The sequence below is a fragment of the Diplotaxodon limnothrissa genome, linkage group LG14 (assembly GCF_057381915.1).
Source record: "Diplotaxodon limnothrissa isolate DT_005_m linkage group LG14, D_limnothrissa_male_GT1.1, whole genome shotgun sequence".
Taxonomy (NCBI): Eukaryota; Metazoa; Chordata; class Actinopteri; order Cichliformes; family Cichlidae; genus Diplotaxodon; species Diplotaxodon limnothrissa.
The window spans coordinates 30,990,801-31,008,081 of record NC_140609.1 but is presented as its reverse complement, the minus strand read 5'-3'; the positions used below and the strand labels follow the sequence as shown (position 1 = coordinate 31,008,081).

Here is a 17,281-nt window from a genome sequence, read left to right as displayed (position 1 = left end):
TATTGCTAGTCAATTGCACCGTTGGATATAAAAATATATATAATATATAATATATATATAAATACTGCACAATGAAAAAGGCACTAAAGATTAGTTGTTCCCACCCTCCTTTGTACCCGTTTACCCTCCCTCTCCCCTCCAGCGAGGAGTTAAACAGTTTGATGGCATGTGGGACAAAGGAGTTTTTAAGTCTGTTATGGAAAATTCCAAAGAATCAACACAGTCTATTTTAGAGGCTTGGAGGAATGACTTGCAAATGGATATATCTGATGATGAGTGGTATAAATCATGCTCCTTGGCCCAGAGTCAGACAGTTAATGTGCAATCTCGACTACTTCAATATAAATGGTTAACAAGACAATATCTTACTCCGTCAAAAATGCATTATTTTAATTCAAACATCCCAGACACCTGTATTAAGTGTGGAGTGGACAGGGGCACTTTATTTCACTGTATATGGGAGTGTCCACATGTGAAAATCTTTTGGGAAAAGCTAATAAATCTGTTGAGTCAAATTATTGGTGATGTGATTCCACTTCATCCTAAAATATGTATTTTAAATATATACCCAAATAATTTTATACCTGCTGCAAACAATAGACCTCTGTTAACGATTGGACTTTTGGAAGCCAAGCGCTGTATTGCTGTGTTGGAAAAATCAAAAAATATGTGGACTATCGCAATGGCTTAATGGACTGACATCTATACTATCTATGGAGAAAATAACTTATACATTAAGAAATAAACTGGACAAGTTTTGGGCTATATGGTCAAAATTCTACAACTTTCTGGAGAACTGCAACGTATACACTGTGGACTTAACAGCCTGAGACTCTAACTTGATTTGTATATCTGTCCTTCCCTTCTGTTATGGTTTTCTTTGTTTTTGTTTCTATTACTATGTTGTTTCTGTTGTTGTTGTGGTTTTGTTTTTTATTTATTTATTTATTTTTTAATTTTACTTTATTTTTTTTGTAATATTCACAGTGCACCATGTAAAACCGGTTAAAACCAATAAATAAATGTTAAAAAAAAAAAAAAAAGTCTGTTGGTCCTTGACTTTGGGAAAAGCAACCTGTCACTGAACAGACTGTCCATGTGCAGAGGATGCCCAGCATTGTCCATAATGTCCAACAGTTTCTTTAGTGTCCTCCTATTGTCACCAGAGTGTCCAGCTTCATGCCAACCACAGAGCCAGCCTTCCTGATTAGTTTTTCCAGCCTGGACACGTCCTTCTTTGCTGTGCTGCTCCCCCATAGCATAGAGCAGTACTCCGGCAACCTGGTAAAACATCCTCAGGAGCTTCCTGCAGATGTTGAAGAACCTCAGTCTCCTGAGGAAGTACAGTCTGCCTTAACCTTTTTTTTATACAGGTGCTGTGTATTGCATGAGCAGTCCAGTTTGTTGTCCACCCGCAACCCGAGGTACTTATGTGTTGACCACCTCCACCTCCTCTCCCTCTATCCGAACTGGCAGTGGAACTGGTCTGGACCTCCTGAAGTCCACAACCAGTTCCTTGGTCTTCGAGGTGTTGAGTAAGTCAGTAAGACAAAGGAGCTGATAGTGGACTTCAGCACTAAGCAGGAGAGGAACTACCAGACCCCCGTCATCAACGAGTGCCCAGTGGAGAGAGTGGACAGCTTCAAATACCTCGGAGTTCACATCACGCAGGACCTGTCATGGTCCTGTCACATCAACACCGTGGTGAAAAAGGCCCGACAGCGTCTCTACCACCTCAGACGCTTGAGAGACTTCCAACTGCCCTCCAAGGTGCTCAGGAACTTTTACTCGTGCACCATAGAGAGCATCCTGGCGGGAAACATCTTAACCTGGTTCGGGAACAGCATCATGCAGGACAGACGAGCTCTACAGAGGGTTGTGCGGTCAGCTGAGCGCACCATCCGCTCCGAGCTCCCTGACCTGCACTCAATCTACAGCAGGCGGTGCTGGACCAAGGCCAGGAAGATCGTGAAGGACCTCAGCCATCCCAACAACAGACTGTTCTCTCTGTTGAGGTCAGGAAAGCGATTCCGCTCCCTGAAGACCAACACAGAGAGACTGAGGAGGAGCTTCTTCCCGCAGGCGATACGGTCTCTCAATCACACCACCACACAGTACTGACCCACACATATGGTTCTTACACACACACTGGACATTCTGGACATTGGTTTTGCACAACACTGGTCACTATATTCTTCATTTCCGGTTAATACTTGTACAGCTGCTGTTATTGTGTATATATTTATTTATATTTAGATTTCTTCATACATTCTTATATAGTTCTATATTGTGTATTGTGTATTTTGTTGTACAGTTATTTTATTTTCAACTTTAATTTATATATTTATCTTTATCTTATTCTTCCCAGTTAAATTTACCCTTCATTCTAATTTGTGTTGTACAGTTATTTCATTTTTAACCTTAATTTATATTCTATTCCTTCCTAGTTAAATTTACCCTTTTTAATTTTTCATATTTATTTCCTATCTTATTCATAGCCTTTTCCTTTTTTGTTTTCTTTAGGTCACGAGCAGTTGTCCAAGCATTTCACTACATATCGTACTGTGTATGACTGTGTACGTGACAAATAAAATTTGAATTTTGATTTTTGAATTTTGATTTTTTTTTGCAGGTGGTTTGTGTGACTCCATGTGACAAAGTTCCTCACCAGACTACTCCTCTTCCTGGTCATCCCAGATACACCCCATGATGGCTGTTTCGTCCGCAAACATCTGAATATGGCATGATTCAGAGTTACTGCAGACGTCAGAGGTGTACAGGGTGAAGAGGAGAGGGGACAGCACAGTTGCACAAATCTGCAGCACTACATACTAATGAACAGTATTAAGAGAAAAAATATATAAAATGTACAAATATAAATAAAAAATATATGTTATGTATATAAAGTGGTGGTTTATAGAGGGACATGCTATTTCTGCATGTAAATGCAAACTTATAAATATCATTTAAACGCAATAAGAAAGCCATTATTATTATTAAAGTATGTCATTGAATGAGTATACATATAACTATGAGATCAGCAGTGTTTGCATTTTTTCCTCTTTTCTGTGTTTATTTTAGTCTCAGAAAACTGTTCTCTGAAATCCATTCTTTTCTACAGCTTCTACCACGCAAAAACATTTTCCTGTTGCCCTGAGCAAAGCACAGCGCAAAGGTGCTGGTCAGGGAGCATTTGCGCATTTTGCAACGTTTAACAAAGTAAACATAGTGTGACATATATTCGAGTGACCAACATAAATGCAGAATCACAGGGAGCGGCCACCTGAAGAACACATGAAGAGTGGCTCCCGAAAAAATTATTTCATTTTCTGCACCTAATGCTTTTCTCCATACTCATTAGTGATGTTCGATTCGTGAACGAATCGTTCAATACTCGAGAATCACTTTACTGACTCGTGAATCATGATTCACAAGCCCAACTGACTCACTGACTCATTCCTGTTGCTGTTAGCAAAATAATTCCATTAGTAGAAATATATCTAGCTTATAATTAAAATTGTGGGGGGGGGAATAACAGCCAGTTTCATAACAAAAGCATTTCCCTCTGAACTGGAAGAAAAAACCCTGAGTAGAAGCTCACATCAAGAAAATAGCTCCTCGGTTCAGAGTAGCATTGCGCTGCTAACATGCTAACAACACATTTGAGCTACTCACCCTGTCACTACCCGATCCGTACCGGAAACCCGATCGGTACCCCGCATGCGCGAAAGGTCTCTACTTCCGGTCGTAGCGTTTTACGATAGTTATGGGTCAGAGTATCTGTTAAGATGTTAAGAATAACAAGTATATCTTAAAATGTTTGCAATAATGAAGCATTTCAGTACAATGTAGACAAAAACGAAAAATAAAAAGAAAGTTACGGATCAGGACTCTCCGATCCTTACTGCGCATGTGTAAAGTCTGACCGTACAAATCGGGTCTACCCGATCCGTACCGCGCATGTGCAGATGTTTTTTTTTTCTTCTTCTGTTCGTTTAATGGCAGTTTACTCCCCAGTGTACGAGGATACCGCCACCTGCTGACCGAGCGAATAAACCCTATTGTAAACTGAATTAGCGTCATTACAAACGTGTGTTAAATTTGATTTAGCGATAGTCGAGTGTGTTTATGCTCGTCTGTGAGGAGAGGATTGTTGGAATAGTGATGATGATGTGCGCTATCACTGTCAATTGTCAGTAAACACTTCATCTGGCTGATGAATCTACACGTGAGATATTACAAAGTCTGCATTATTAACTCTGTAATTAGGCGCCATTCTTCTTATTTTACGGCGCTGTTGCTCAATCGGGGGATGCTCTCTGTTGAGGAGAAAAGCATGAATTTCTTTGTATACGGATTATCCATTGTTTAAATGTCCCGGGCAGTCGAAAAGGAGGCAGAGCTGTTGAGAAATGCTAGGAGCTAACTGGGCGCTAACCGTATCAGTCAAATATAGGTCGTGTCCAAATTCATGGGCTGCATTCTCCTGAGGACCCGGCCTTCGCGGTCTACGTGGGCCGGGTCCTCAGAAGATCGGGTAGGCCGGAAGTAAACGGCCGTGAAATTGGACGGTCTAGCCTTCTGATTAGCGTCACCGCTGTCTCGGTGGAGTTTAATAAACTCAGCCGTCTGCTCCTTGCTGTCTAAAATATAACAGGACACTGGAGTAAACTCTCGGCCATCTCACACTTCTGTTTAATCAGTTTTCTGTTTGACGTTTAGTCAGCTGTGTAAAAACCAAGGAGGAACCCACCCGGGGGATTAATAAAGTTTTATTTTATCTAATCTAATAACTTTAATCTCAGCCAAACCGATTTACTCACGAACAAACAAAACACTGAAAAAAGCCCAACAATAACATTTTTAGGTTGTCTAAGTGACTTATATATTACGTTTGTCACGGCCGGGCGGGTTACAGAAAGTAATTCGGCGTGCCCGTGTGGCGTGCTGGCTAGACCCAAGCGCGGCGAAGGCTAGCGGTGGGTTTGGAGCAGGCACGCAGTTATTCTAGTAACGATCAGTGCACGAAGCGTGGCTTCGGAACGGTCGTTACCGACAGAGAGCGAGCGGAGCCGGGAAGAGAAAAAGGATTGAAGGGATAATCACTCACGGTTGCTGAATCAGGCGGAGACTGACGTCGGCAGAGTTTCGGAGCTCCTGACACGAAGAGAATGATGTCTGAGCAGCGAACAGGTGGGTGGCGTCTCTCTTTTAACCCCGGCCCCGTGATCAGCTGATCACAGCTGATCACCGGCTGACAACGTTTAACCCGAGCAGCGAAAGTCCGCGGTGATCTGAAAATGATGTGCCGGGAGTTGTGCCATTCTCGGCCGCATCAGTAACCCTCGAGCTCCCGGCTAGCTATCGAGCTGGTGGGTAGCAGACGTCTCCGAAAACGTCGAAGCACTTTAGCAAAGATGCGATATCTTGATAAACCGAGCAGATATTTGATGTTTACACAGCTACTTTCTCGCCTGAAAATATGTTAAAAGTTTATTTCGTGACCCAGAAAGATTAATAAGAGTAATTTTTAAAACTTAGTAGCGGCCGCCATTAGCCGGAAACTGGAGCTTGGCTGGGCCGCGCTATGAATTCTGGGATATGGTGGGCCACGAAGGACACACCCGACCCATCCTTCAAATTCGGAAAAAGGAGCACGCATTTGTCGGCTGCATTCGGAGGGGTCTACGAAATTGGACAGCCTTCGGCGCGTCGCTGTGACGTAATCGGTCTACAAATGCGGCCTCAGGAGAATGCAGCCCATGAATTTGGACACGACAATATTGAATGTCGCAATGTTGGCAAAGAGAGGAAGTGACGTAAGATTTGCGCATGCGGGGTACCGATCGGGTTTCCGGTACGGATCGGGTAGTGACACACCCCCTCGCTTCCTGTGCTGAATCGTAAGCATAAGCGAATCACTCAGGACTCGCTCACCCCCTCCCTCCTGTGCTGAATCATAGAGCGAACGAATCACTCACTCACTCACCCCCTCCCTCCTGTGCTGAATCATAGAGTGAGCGAACGAATCACTCAGGACTCACTAACCCCCTCCCTCCTGTGCTGAATCAAAGACTGAGCGAACGAATCACTCAGGACTCACTAACCCCCTCCCCTCCTGTGTTGAATCATCGAGCGAGCTAACAAATCACTCACTCACACCCCCCCCCCCCCCCCCCCCCCCCCCGGCTCACAGCTTCTTCTTCTTCTTGGTTGGCAACCAATGTTAAGGCGCATTACTGCCCCCTGGCTCACAGCACAGTGGACATTTAGATGAGAAAATATATATTTGACACACTTAAGGAAAATACTAATGAAATATAAATAACCAAAATAAATGTTTATTAAGCAATTTTGATAGGAAATTGCTTAATTTTAGAAATGTTTTTGCTCTTTTTTCTCTATAAAATAGTTGCTGTTGTTGTTTTTTTAATCATTCATCTTAGCAGTGGGATTTACATGAAAAGGGAAACAAATTAAGTTTGAGTGAAAATGTAAAATTTTTGCACTCTCTGGTCAACTGACTCAGTGAATCAAATGACTCAAAAAACCCGATTCACTTTGGTGAGTGACTCATTAACACTCGATTCAGTAAAAAGAATCAAATTTACCATCACTAATACTCATTGCCTTACAAAACAAAGGCAGCATACTTTTCCATCTTCTAATCTTTTTTTAATCAGTTACAGACAACCTCTTGTCTAAAGCCATCAAAAGTTTCTGTGGGTCTTCCACATGCAACTGAGTCACGTAAATGTTTGTAATCACTGAGATGTCTGCTGTGTTCTTAGTTCTGAAGAACTGAAGAAGCTGCTCAGATGAGGTGTGAAACGTCTTCAAGGAACTTAAAGAAGTCCAGACACTTTTCTTTTAGATTTAACCGTTGCACCAATAATTAATACAGCTGTACATTCATACAGTTTGCAAGACATGAACAATGTGGCCTTGTCAGTCAGTATCTCTTTTGGGATGCCAACTTGGAAGATGGCATGAAACAGAGCCTGCGCCACAACCTTTGCAGAAATGAAGCGCAACAGCACTGCTTCAGGGTATAGCATTGCTAATCCACCAGAACTAATAAAAAGTTATATCCATGTGCACTCTGGTGAAATGGACCGATGAGGTCCATGCATATGTGGCCAAATGGGACATCAATTAATGGTAACTCACACAAAGGAGCTTTTGGAATGGCTGGCTGGTTAACCAGTTGACAATGCGGCTGAATGCGGACCATCGACACATATCTGCGCAGAGGCCAGGCCAATAAAATTGTGCCATTCTTTGCTCCACAGTTTTGTCATATCCCATATGCCCTGCCATGGGGTTATATTGAGTTGCCTGGAAGATCATTTCCCAGCATCTTTAAGCAATGGGAAAAATGAACCAGTTTTCAATTTAAATGGACTAAACACTGCAGGTGTCCCGTCACATCATGTCAACATTTCAGGGTTGCGATCTTGAGTTTTACTTGGCTAATGCAACAAATCCACTGGAATGCCGTGGCATGAGGCATGATTTTTATTACATATTTGTCCCAATATAACAGAATAATTAGAAAAAAAAGAATTAGGATCTGAAACATAGAAGACAAACTTTTACTAATTTTGTGCAATAAATACCTAAAAGATGCAATACGTAGGGAAAAAAAATCAGCACATTTATTTTTCACAGACTTATCAGGGTAGGAGTTTATAAAAATCTAAATCAACAGGATATAGTTTTTTTCTCTGGCAGTAACTATGGCAGTTGGTTACATTCAACATTCAACCACTTTTTCTGAACTTTCAGAATAAGGGTTTTGTAATGGTCCATCAGTTCTTTCTGGTTGACCTGCCATTTTGTTATGTTCTCTCCCGCTCCCCTGCTTCCTTTTATGTGGGTATGTGTGTGTGTGGTCTGTGTGCCAGTGTATGAGTCATACCAGGCCTTTGGAGGTTCTGCGCTAAAGCCAATCAAGATTCACCGGCCTCTGCTGATGATCTTCATCATCTAGCCTACTACTTGACAGAGAGGCTGAACTTCGTCAATGCTGGCTCATTGGGTGACATAATGAGTACAGCCCCAGCTCCAGGGTGAGTCTGTCTTTATCCCTTGCCTAAGAAAAAAATTTAACTAATCGTCGTGTCTTGTTTTGTGAGGAACCTGGGAAGGAGAGGGCTGGCAGGAGCAGTGCACAGCTGTAAATATTGTGTTTTGGATTTCACCTCACACACCACAGATCAAGAACACTGAACAGAGTCGGGAGTTGCCATGGAAGGGATCACATTTTTGAAACTTCACTGTTCTTTGCTCACTGTACTACTACTACTACCACTACTACTACTACTACTACTACTACTACTACTACTACTACTACTACTACTACTACTAATAATAATAATAATAAAAAGCCCCTTCTTTTTTAAATTATATTTTTATTGAAAAAGAACATGTTACAATAAAGGGCATTGATATTATTTAGTCAAAAAAAAAGAATTTTTTCTTAGTCCTTTTGTTTTTCATTCAAATAACAAAAAGTGAACTCGGTGGCTTGACAGTGTATACAAAGTGCAGCATGTTTAACTTATTTACATAAAGTACAATTAATACATATTGTGAAGTAGAGGGTTGACCTGACATTGTACAGTGCATGGGAGATACACCAATTCAGGGCTGGTATTATCTAAATTCAGGGTGGAGGGGGGACAAGCAAGTCCATTTATTCCATATTTTGTAGAATTGGTCTTTTCAAATTTTTATGGAGAATGTCGATTTTTCCATTTTAAATATCTCAAAAATCACATGAAACCAATCCTCAAGTGTTGGCGGAGTTGGATTTTGCCACTTTCTGGTTATTAATTTTTAGCTGGCCGCTAATAGTGCTTGTAAGAGCTATGTGTTCCCTCCCCGGACCGAACCAGCAACCAGTTCCAAGTACAAATTTACAAAATTAATATCAAATTTTATATTTAAGACCTCACACAGAGTTTTATGAATCGCCAGCCAGTAATTTTTTAAGTTAGGGCAATCCCAAAAGATATGGTAATGATGTGCCACTTGTGATACACATCTTCTCCAGCATTCCACTGTCCCATTTTTATATCTAGTTTGATGAGGGGTTTTGAAAAATCTAATAATGTTCTTCCAGCAGTGGTCTCTCCAAGATATTGAACTTGCTGAGTACCAATGAAAATTACAAATCCTCTCTCAGCTTTTGTTTGTTATACCCTTCCCATTTAATATGCTTCCTTGCCTGAAGAAGCACATAATACAGTTTGGAGATTGCCTTTCTCAGAGAACCAACATCTGCTAATTTACCTGGAGAAGCTCTGATTTGTTACTATTGAGTTTAGTACTATTGAACCATGATGTTCAGCTAAACAGAGGGTGAGAGAGGACAGAGGGAAAGCAAAAATAGGTTTAGTAGACAGATAAAGCTGGGTGTCATCAGCATAACAGTGAAACTGAATATTGTATTTACAAAAGATGTGTCCAAGCATAAATAAATTTGCTGTTGCTAACCAGGAAGCCCTGTGTTTTGGGTCTTTTTCTTGCCCTCCAACCTGACAGAATGTTCCAGCCAGGTATTTACTCCCATTGTGGGGGCCACTTCCACAGAACGGCGCCTGATGGGAACCGAGCTGGCTGACGTAAAAAAAGATCCTGGCCAAAAGATCATGCCCGTTTCCTCTTTTTATATTGTAAAAAGAGGAAACCCTTTTGCATCTGACTTTTAAATCAGAAACTATTTGTAAGTAGGGATGGGTATTGTTTAGGTTTTATCCGATACCAGTACCAAACTGGTACTTTTGAAACTCTGCCAGTGCTTAAACGGTGCTCGAACCGGTGCTTAAAGAATGAAGAACACACACTTTGTCCAAAAACCTCTCATGTTTAGCTGTTTTTTTGTAAAAAGATAACAACGTTAGCCTTTTCTGCAGCTATAGGGCATATATGCAGTGTTGGGGAGTAACGGAATACATGTACCGCTGTTACGTATTTAAAATACAAAATATGAGTAACTGTATTCCGTTACAGTTACCATTTAAAAATGTGGTATTTAGAATACAGTTACTTTGTTGAAATAAATGGATTACACGGCGGTACTTTCCTGTTTCATATTGTGGCGGGTCAGGACTGTTTGGGTTTTGTTTGACAGCTATGTTCTGTTGTTCCAGGCGGCAGCGTTACGGTTGCCATGATTACAGGGTGACGCTCTCTCTCTGTGTGTTTCCTGGGTGAGAGAGCGTCTTTTTGTTGTTGTTGTTGTTGTGCTAAGCTGAATGCTAACAGAATGCTACTGCTCTAAAGAATGTAGCATCATGGGCATTGTAGTCCGTGCTGCAGGGAGAATGGACTGCCATACTCGTTATGTGTCTGTGAGCACGAGGAGGGAGAAAAAGGGGAGTGGAAAAGTACAAGCTGTCATCGAGCAGAAACGGGAGCTGGAAGCATGTAAATATAATAATAACCACTGCAGCCAAGAAGAGTGCCTGACGAGCCCAGTTGTAAGTAAGCTATTAAGACTCGACTGTACGCTGTGTTCGTGTTTTCCTCCGAAACAATAAGTTCCGTTGGAACAGCCTTTCAACGCCTCTCCACACAACAAAGTAAAGCTATTTTTCGGCTACAGCCCTACACAGAACCCGACGTATTAGCCAGAGGTCCCTTTACTACGGTTCGGACCTTCAGTAACAGTAATAAATCACAGCAATAGTATATTCACGTAGTTGTAAAAAAGATGATAATATATTAAGTAATCCAAAGTATTCAGAATACGTTACTGTCATTGAGTAACATAACGGAATACGTTACAGAATACATTTTGGGACATGTATTCTGTAATCTGTAATGGAATATATTTTAAAAGTAACCTTCCCAACACTGTATATATGGTATCACTCTGGGCTGGAAGCAGTGCTTAAACAATGGGAAAACACAAACTTTGTCCAAAAACCTCTCATGTTTAGCTGTTTCCCACTTTTTCTTTGGTCATTTTAGCTTTTTTGGCCAGGGTGAAGGGAGTACCTGCCATCAAACAAGAAGAGAGCTGCATGTAACTACGACAGTGTTTGCTTGTTCACCTTACATGCATTAATGTAATAACGTGGTTAGCCTACTCAACGTAAATTACACACGAACAACATTAAGCTACTCGCCCAGAGAAGAACAGCTGCTGCTGCCATCATCATCAGTCATCACTTCTGCTACACTGGCAGGGCAACAGGCCAGGACTCTCCTCTTCGGGTTCTTGGGGGATGTTGCTAACTCCGGGTCCGATAACAGGCACCACATCTGCAGTAGATGTGCACGGTGTGAGGTCTCGCAGCAAGTGATCAAATACGGCGCATTTCTCGGCTTTTAAAAAAAAAAAACGCTATGCATCGGCAGGTGTTTTTCATCAGATTCGAGGTGTTACCTCCTTTGCACAGTATCACCTTAAAGCACTTGTTGCAGGCTGCTAAGTTTGCATCTTTTGCTGTGAAGTACAGCCAAACTTTTGACTGCTTCGCCTTGGGCATTTTTAATCTGTAGCTCTGCTCTAAAAGAACGTATGTACCTGGGCCCGCCTACTACGCTTGCAAAGGTAAAATGATTGGCTGGAATCCAAAGTGTATGACATCTCAGGGGAAAAAAAAGCACCGAAATAAAGCACCGAAATGTGCGCTGCTTTTTTCGTTCTGGTTACTACCGGTTGCCATAATGGCACCGGATACCGGTACCCACCCCTTTTTGTAAGGGACAATTTACAAATATCTACAAACGATTGCGATCTTGTAATTTTTTGGTTTATATCCTTTAGTGTAGTGTATCTATGCCATTTAAGCAAAATATGCACAATGATAAAACTAAGTTTTTTGTAATTATATAGTCATATTCCAGTTGAATAAATAATGCACATCTAAAATAATAATTTCATTTATTATTTTACCATATAACTATTTATCACTTCCGTTTTCAGTTACAGAATTAACTCTCAATGTTTTTATCTTCAGTTAAGAAATCAATGCAGTAACATTCACAATGAGCAGAACCAGAACAGAAGACCCGGTGGCGCCAGTGTCTGGCAGCCTCACCTCAGTCAGTGCGCCCCAGGGTGGCTGTGACTACAATGTAGCTTGCCATCACCAGTGTGTGAATGTGTGTGTGAATGGGTGGATGACTGGATGTGTAAAGCTCTTTGGGGTCCTTAGGGACTAGTAAAGCACTATACAAATACAGGCCATTTACCATTTATTTTGGATGAAAGTACAAGTCTTGCAAGTGTCCAAAACAGAAACTTGAAATACTGGGTCAATGACCCCGATCTACCTACCCGTCTTTATGCCAAAGGTGTCTTAAATGACTTTTTTTTTAACCCATGTTAGTCACAAATGCATGTGTTGGAGTAGTTTACTTGAGTACAGACAGTCACATACCGTACAAACAGTGTGTGCAGTGGGACCATGAAGTCTCTGCTGGGTGGATTACTGATGATCTGAGGTAGCCACTTATATTTAAACCTACCAACTGGCCAATCTGTATGTGGTCAGTTTTAGGATATAAATAACTGATGTTTTTCATGTCATGTGTTACTAACTTCTGTCTATACATTTTAAAATAATAAAAGGGAAAAAAATGAAATACAAGAAATTTTCTTGAAATTTAAACTTCCTTCTTTATAGTAAATACATTAAAAGAGAAAATGCTGAGGAAAAAACAAAAGGACAGTTTTCATTTAACTGAATACCTCACAAACAGAAATAGTACATGTCAAAGTCACATCAGTTTAGGAGTTTTTAAGACATAAACCTAAAATAGAGGGGTGTTGTCTTATTGATTGACAGAATTGATTACCTTGTCGCCAAACACCAACTTTACAGTTCTTTTACAGTTCTGTTATGTTGACTTTACTGCAAAGTCTCCTGAGTATACCATCAATTACATATTTAAAAGCATCTATATTGAGGAGAATGGGTGTTAAGGGAAGATGACAACACAGTAGAAGGAAGTGTCATGTGTAATTGTTATTCTTAGTTGCTGTAAGCTTCAATTTCATGATGCACAGTCATTTCTCAGAAAATTGCAGGGAACGCAGCAGAAGACATTTGGCTCTGGAACAGAATGGGCGGTTTCTTCACTGGATTTGATTTTTGATTTTTATTAAAAAGAAAATCTTATATTTATTGACAAAACTTTAATGAACTCTTAGAAGTACATATTTTTGTTCTCTATGGCAGGTAACAACTCAGTGAATGATGTTTTTTTGCAGCGACCAGTCTATGACCGGGTCATTATTGTACAGATCCTGGTAATAATTTTTCTTTGCATCAACATGTTGCTCATTGTGATCTTTATTAAAAAGGAATCCTTTCACACATCTGCACGTTACACCTTATTTTTTGTAACACTGCTGTCAGACAGTGTTTTGTTATTGGTGTCAGATGTTTTACTTGTATTGAGCCAATTTGAATTTACAATACAAGTGTGGTTGTGTATAACTATCTCTGTTGTTGTACTTCTTTACTTCATTGTCACACCAGTTACTCTGACAGCAATGACTCTGGAGCGCTATGTGGCCATTTGTATGCCCCTGCGTCATGGACAGCTCTGCTCCACACGCAGCACTATGTACTGTATCCTGATCATTCATGTTCTCAGCTCTGGCCCTTGTATAATTATTCTGTCCATGTTCTTTGCTTCCGCCTCACTTAAGTTCTACAAGCAATCCATGATATGTAGTGGAGAGACATTTACTATTTACAGATGGCAGGATCATGTTCGATCAGCTGTGTATCAATTTTACTTCTTGATTATGGGCACCACTATTGCATACTCATATGTTCAAATAATGAAAGTGGCCAAAGCTGCATCAGGAGATAAAAAGAAGTTGACACATAAGGGGCTTAAAACAGTGATCCTTCATGCTTTCCAGTTGCTGCTCTGTCTCATTCAGCTGTGGTGCCCATTCATAGAAATTGCACTACTTCAGATAGATTTTAGTTTATTTCGAAATGTCCGATATTTTAACTACATCGTGTTTAATATTGCTCCAAGGTGCCTGAGTCCTCTGATCTATGGCCTCAGGGATGAAAACATTTTTCTTGTACTGAAAAGTCTTATGCCTACTTCATCCTGTTCAAAATAAACATAATTTGAGTTACATCAGAAATATAAATACTAAATTCTAAATCTATACAGGGAAACTGCTTCAATATGCAAGAAAAATTTCATGTAAATAATGATGAATTTCAATTTATTAGTAATTGTGCAACTTGCTTTCCATGCTCTATGATGCTATATTGTTATGCATTAACCCCCCCTCCCCCCCCAGAAAATTAAATGAAAATAATTGTCAAGTGTTTATTATTTTTTTTATTATAATTTATTCACTTATTTTAGGGTATGTGCTCAATTTGACCAAAATTGTTTTTTTCTCTGATATGACATGGTTAACTTCCTCAGAATTCAATCAACATAGATGCACAATATATAGCAACAAATACAACTTTAATTGTATTACTATCATGAACGGATGATGGAATAATTAATATTTTTAAAAACATATTTGGTACTGATTGTAATTCACTGATAAGAATCACTGCAACAAAAATATGAATTCTAAATGTATTTTATAACTGTTCTGATATTTAACAATAAAATAAATTGTTACTATTATTAGTGATAACTATACTACTAATAATACTAATAATAATTTCTTTAAAAAACTGTATTTTTAGGAACAGTATTTACCACAGTAAAAAAAAAATCACAATTGCTTTCGACTATTTCTGCATTTAATAGAATGCGATAAGAAAGCTGTTATAGGAACCACTGTTGAAAAAATATAATTGAACCAGTATACGTAAATATAACTATGAGATCAACAGTGCTTGCATTTCGTTCTACTCTTTTCCCATTTCTTTCTTCTTCTTCTTTTTGTCTTAAATAACTGTCCATTGAAGTCCATTGTTTTCTACTGCTTCCACCACACAAAAACAATTTCCTGCTGCCTTGAGCAAAGCACAGCACAAAGGTGCTGCTCAGTGAGGATTTGCATGTTCTGCAAAGTTCAACACAGTTGGCACAGTGTACATATATTCCAAATGCAGAAATGCAGAATGACAGGAAGCAGCCACCTATAGTACACGTGAAGAGTGGCTGCCAAAAAAGATTTCATTTTTTGCACCTAACGCTTTTCTCCATAGTCTAGAAAGGCAGCATAATTTCCATCTTCTGGACAAAGTTTAATGCCAATGAAATTTTCTGTGCTTCTTTTACATTCAACTGGTTCACGTGAATGTTTTTTATAGTAACTGAGATGGATGCCTGTTGTGCTCTTAAAAACACACAGTTTCTTTCTTGTTTCTACCAACCTTTAGAGGTTAGAGGTCATTGTACCAGCTAAAGCAGACCCCCCGCCCCCAGATCTTATATCCCCTGAAAACAGATATAAGATCCCTTGAAAAATTATATAAATGAAACTTGTATGTTTTGGATACTTACTAAAACAATATATGAAAGTAATGAGAAAGTGGCCACTTTCATGAGTAAATCATGTAAGCCTTATAGGATTTACTCATGAAAGTGGCCACTCAATTATTATTATGTGTTTTTGCTGCACTGTTCTGCTGTCTGTGTCCACGTTTGTATGTATAGGCAGGTGTGTGCGTCTGTGTAACGTATGTGTAACGTCTGAGGTATGCAGAGGACCCAAATGCTGAACTCTTCAAAAGACAGTGTGTTTATGAACAGTGAAAATGAATGAAAATGAAACAACAATAAATAAACAATGTGCTGGATGCAATGCACTGGGGCTCCCAAGGTGATGCCTCCTGAATCACTCACAGTGCAAGTGTGCGTGGCATGTATCATGGTAACAATAAACTCCAATGCCCAGCTTTGGCTCCTCTCCCGTGAAACACTCCGCTCCCGACTCTTAGTGAAAACAAATCAAAAACATCGTTACAAAAAAGATGTTTACAAAAAGCCAGCCATGGCCATACTAACGAGTATAAAAAGGGATGCCCCTGAAGACTCTAATCAGCTACACGTGGCAGTGGCTGATGGGCATCAGATGGGGCAATCTCCAGCGCGGGAGCACTTCCAGGGTGAACAGCACTCGGTGCCCAAACGTCCTGGTCCTAAACGTCCCACATCAAAACAGAGACACAGGGAAGGGAGGGGAGGAGAAGAAAACACAAAAAACTATACAGGAACACAAAAGGCAGGTCTACCGGCAGGGACAATATGCCTCATTTACGTATTTGATTGGATAGTACAATGCCATTTACACATTGCCACATTGAAGGCACCCTTGTCCTCCAAAAGAGAAAAGGCACATTTGACTGAGGATAGCAAATTCAAGTGCTGTTGTAATAGAAAAGTTAAATTCAGTTGTTTATTTATGGCAACATCCAATATTAAGGCTGTTTATCAAAACAAATGAAAGAATAAAGTGCTTGGACCTGACCATTGAAAATTGAATATTCAGCAGCAGTCCATGAATTGTTGGAGAGCATATATACTAACTTTCTCCAGCACACCATATGGGAAGCGCAGTTGACTAATTAGACATGGGTGAGGAATGCCTTCTGGTATCAGTACATTTTGGACCACCTCGAGTGTGCACCACTTAAAGCACTTAACAGAAAAGTGCAAAACACAAAATAAACTAGCTGTAGCCATATGGACAGTAGCATGAAGTTACACCTTTCTAGTAGGCTTAGCATAGTAGAACAGCTGGATGAACACTATCAAGTTGTAAGATGTAAAATGCACAACAAAGGTGACAAAACATCAGCACATTCTGTCTAGAATCAGGAGGTAATAATGAAGAGAATCGGCTGCCCACCGGATGGCCAGGCACTCTTTCTTGCAGGCAACTGCAAGTGACAAATAAATAAAAGTTTCTTCATCATCTTCATCTTTCTCCACTGGCCTCCTGCTCTTATTATTTTCATGCGGAATTGGTCGGTCGACCCCCCCTTACCTGCTGGGACAAAACAGCTCTCTGTGCGAGGTGTCGGTCGGCGCATGTAGAGGAGGGGTTCCCCACAACACCACCTGGCACTGCTCTGTCTATCGGATCAGATATGGGGCACTGTTACGGGTGAGATCAGTCAAGGAGCTGGTCAGGTCTGCAAAGCCTGGCATGAACCAGGGTAGTAACCAGCCAGTCTCAAGAACCGACTCATGTGTTTTTTGGACTTGGGGTGCAATCAGAATGTGACGGCTGCAGTTTTATCCATCTGTGGATGCACCTCCCAGGTTCCCAAGTGGTACCCCAAATACTAAAAACAGCCATAATGCTCGGGTCTTA

The 17,281-nt window shown here is 40.4% G+C and overlaps 1 pseudogene; it reads left to right on the top strand.

Moving 5' to 3' along the window:
- Positions 1 to 13,192: 13,192 nt before the first annotated feature.
- Positions 13,193 to 14,118, top strand: LOC146619158 (odorant receptor 131-2 pseudogene; annotated as a pseudogene).
- Positions 14,119 to 17,281: the final 3,163 nt, after the last annotated feature.